This window comes from Centropristis striata, chromosome 9 (assembly GCF_030273125.1).
Source record: "Centropristis striata isolate RG_2023a ecotype Rhode Island chromosome 9, C.striata_1.0, whole genome shotgun sequence".
Lineage (NCBI taxonomy): Eukaryota > Metazoa > Chordata > Actinopteri > Perciformes > Serranidae > Centropristis > Centropristis striata.
The window spans coordinates 30178133-30182699 of NC_081525.1; positions in this window are offsets into that span (position 1 = coordinate 30178133).

Below are 4567 nucleotides of genomic sequence, written 5' to 3' on the forward strand. Positions count from 1 at the left end.
CAGCATGAATTAAAAATTTTACCATTAAATATTATTGTGTTGTATAGTGTATAGTGTTTAGTACATTTAACAGTTAGAAAAAGTATTTTTCACAAAAGAAAACAGCAAAAATTACAATGATGGTTTGTATATATATTACAGTATATTTTTGTTACAAACCAATGCCAGTGACTTTTACAGTAATGTTTAAAAAAAAAAAAAAAAGTTTTTAGTTTTTAAAAAACTGTTTTGGCTGATATACATTTAACCCATTAACCCATTTATCATTTTATGGTCTTTTACTGTCATGGTTCACTTTTTCATCGTAAATTCTACAGACATTTTTTACAGTTAATATAACACTTAATTTGGGTATTTTCATTCAAATAAATATACTTTAGTATAAACTTGATGATGGTGGCTTTCCTTTTATTATGGCCACTTAAGCCAGGTTGCATTGATATCTATGGCAATGCATAGCCTGTTTTACACCAAGCAGTAAATATGGTATTGTATATTTAAACTGTGGATAAATTCAAAGTCAATCATAAAAATATATTAGAGAATATGCTCATGGCAGATGTAAAAATATAAATGTCTTTAAAAGATTCCTCAGGGGTAAAAACAACTAAAAGCTGCCTGTCGGGTCTAACTGTGTTTTAATTATGGAGCATGAAGCCAAAAATAATGGTTCAACAGTACTAGAGAGCAGAGTGTAACTCCCACAGGTGGAGGTGCTGAAAAATAAAATGGATGAGTGGTTACCGGAGGTGTGGAATAACAAGTCCTACGTGTGTTTATGACTTACAACTGCATAATATATAGAGTACATATACATAAAATATGTATCTATGTGAGTGAAAGTTTTTCCCATTTCAATTTATTTACAGTATTTGAAGATAAAATGTTACAGGGCTGGTTTATAAAGGTCTTCACAACAGTTGTAGTAAAGGTTGAAAGGTTTAAACACATTTCCAACACTGCAATTTCAGATCTGAAATTGAGAACCTTTTTAATTTATTTGAGGTTTGGATAAAAATACACCAAGAACTAAATACGGAAGTCCTGTAAGGCATGTGAGAACATTAAAATTCTGGTGAATTTGTTTTTGTTTCTGTAATTATGACCTAAAACCAGGTACGATAAAGGTTTAGCCAGGACAATCTTACTAAGTTTAGTTTCCCAGGTGAAACACATGGTGCATATATTGTATCAGTGGTGAAAGAAGTATTCAGATCCCTTACTGCAGTAAAAGTACTAATACCACACTGCAGAATTACTCCACTACAAAAAGTCCTTCATTCAAAACTTACTTAAGTAAAATACCTAAAGTGTCAGTATTAAAATGTATTTAAAGTATCAAAAGTTAAAGTACTTATTATGCAGAATGGACCCGCTCAGATTGTTTTATATTATATATAAATTATTTGTATTGGTGCATTTATTTAAGCAACACTTTAGTTTTCTAAAGGTATGAGGTTTTAACTACTTAATTTACTCTTATGAGGTTTTATTTAAATTCAAAAAATGTCTAATCACTTTAAATTCATAAGGTTTTCCATGTTAAATCTTGACCTGAAAAGTAACTAAAGTACAGTTGTCAGCTAAATGTTATGGAGTAAGGAGTAAGAAGTATAGTTATAAAAAATGTAAATATTCCAGTAAAGTACAAGCACCAAAGTACAGTACAAGTACAGTATTTGGGTGAATGAACTTAGTTACATTTCACCTCTGTTGTGTGATTAGAGTGCATGGAGAAATTAAAACTCACATGGATGAAAACATGAAGTCATAATAAGAACATGGGCTAGTGGAGCACTGCGACCTCTTGTGGCTGAAATGAGTATTACAGCAACAGGCAACAAGGGGGGGGTCTCATGTTTTCGCATATGAAAAACGTGATTTAGCGTAATGATTATGTATATTTGTGAAATAAACTGTGGGTCTCATTAACCTCTATCCTACAAACCCCAATTGAGACATTAAAATTATCCATGACAGGGCTGCAGGATTACACCGGGAGAAATCAACGGTGCAGGTGATTGAATGAGTTGGGTCAGGTGTGTAACGGTTGGAACAGAAACCTGCAGCCACACCGGCGTCTTCATGGATCAGTTTGACACTCCCGATCCAATAGATGGATGGATGGATAGCAGCAATAATACATATTTTATTCTCAAAACATGCAATATAATTATAATATTCATATATATAATTATTCAGGTTTCTTTTTTTTCTTTTTTAATTAGTTTTTAGAGTAGGCTTAAGTTTGCTAGTTTTAGTTTAGTTTTTGTTTTTTTGAAAATGCTTAGTTTTACTTTAGTTTTAGGGTTTTTTTGTAATGGGCTATGTGTTGAGTGCGAGATTGAAAGAGGTCATAATACATTTTGTCTTTATTTCCTTTGGTTTATCATCTCAGCCCCAATAGGTTATTAACTCCTACAGTTCCGGGTGTTTTGAATTTTGGTTGGCGTGTAGACATCCCAGTCTCAATAAACTACCATGTGTTCCTGCATGTTCACTAACCAGCAGCTATTAAGTTGTAGGGGAAACACTGCATAATCCTTTTTGGTTGATATGGAATGTATTTATTTAGCTCCATGTATTCAGCGCCGCCGAAAAAAAAAAAAAAAAAAAAAAGATTTGTAATATCATGGTTGAATTGAAGACTTTCACTTGCACACAGTAAAAGCACAACATCCACAGTTTACAGTGTTGCGCTGGCGACACTTTTACCATAATAACTAAACGGTTTGCGCTATCAGGGAAATTCCAATGTTTTCTGAAAGCTGATAAGTTGCTCTTTACAGCCAATATGGTGCCATTACGGTAATTTCACTCGCGCTTCTCCCGGAAGCCCACAAAGAAGGAATACACACAAATTTCACATACACAAAAACCAAAACTCCACTCAATTTTAGGAGTTTCTTGCATGAGTTTAAAGAGTACATGAAATCCTTTACACTAATCGACACTAAACAAAGCACGACATCTACAGATGTATAAGAGAGGTTTTTCAAAGAAGAAGAATGTATTTACACTCTGTTCCCTTTTTTCTTATTTATTTGTCATGATACATAGATATTGGAGCACCTGTCTGCTGTTCTATATACAATTGTTTGTATGTGCAACCTTTTTCAATAAAGTTCTTTAAATGAAAAAAAAAAACAAGAATACACACACTATACACTCACTATAATTTTAGTTAGTTTTGTAACCATACAATACAGTTTCAGTAAGTTATCCTTTTTTTTTTTTTTTTAAACTAGTTTTTATTTGTATTTCAGTCAACGAAAATGTTTTGTTTTTTTTAATTCTAGTTTTCGGTATTTCGTTATTTTTAGTTAACTATAATAACGTTGCTTCCTGCACTTTGCTTTTATGATCATTAATTTAACAGTTTGTGATGAATGTCCACCAGATGGTGTCATTGTTGTAGATATTACTACCTTAATCTTAATCTTAATTCCAACAATTGGTTGGGTTTTTTTTGCTACTTTATACTTATACTTCAATTCAGAAGCGAATATTGTACTTTTAACTCCACTTAATTTATTTGTTAATTTGAGGGCCTTGTTAGTTTTCAAATAATCAGATTAGTACAAAATACAAAATACAAAATACAAAATAAAGTTTAAGATAATATTTTGTTGAGCTAGAAGATACCCGGCAGTATAATAAGTAATAAAAAAGTAGCTCCATCTTTACCAGCTGCAACATTGAAAGGATATACATATTAGAGATAAATGACTGGCCAATTAAGCTTGAACCATTTTAATAATCAACTGATTGTTGGGCTATATTTCATTCTTTAAAAAGGTATGATTAATCCTTTGGTGAACTGGTTCTGCAATTCATTTTTAAACCTTTTTTTATATTCTGATATTGTTTGTTTGATGGTTAAATAGATGCATCGATAAGCCCCAATTTAATGTTTATCATTATATCATATTATATTCAAACAAAAATGCCAAACGTGTGGTTCATAATCTCAAATGTGAGAATTAGCTGCTTTCCCATATTCTACTTCATCTGTTGGTTCCAGCTGCACAAAAAAAACAATAATCGTCATCAACAGTCTGGCCAGTCTTTTATTGTCAACATACTTACAGAACAAAACGCAAATAATAATCATCATAATAATAATAATTAGCATCTTTAATAATAGACACTTTAATCTGTAGTGCACTTTAAACCTCCGCACACCTCCCATTAAAGGCAGTCCAAAGACAAAACGTCTGCTGAGTTGAGGAGTTTTTTCGGTCACTTTGTTTGGGAGCCGTGAGCTGAAGAGTTCAATGATTCTTTTAAAAGCAGCCTGTGTCTCTAATACTAATACTGTGTGGGCTTCAGGACATGAATATCACATGTATTGCTTTAAGTAATGTCTCATGACAGTTTCTCGTACACATAAAGCAAAGCCTGCTGAGTACGGTACGTCCTGGAGGCTAATGAATGGATAGTTCGGTGTATGTAAACTCGTACATGGGACTGAAATACTGGGTAAAGGCTTGGATTAAATCAGTGGTTTGCATATTTGTTTTCCCACAACTTTCTTCCTACCATTAACTATTGCATGTCCTTCATA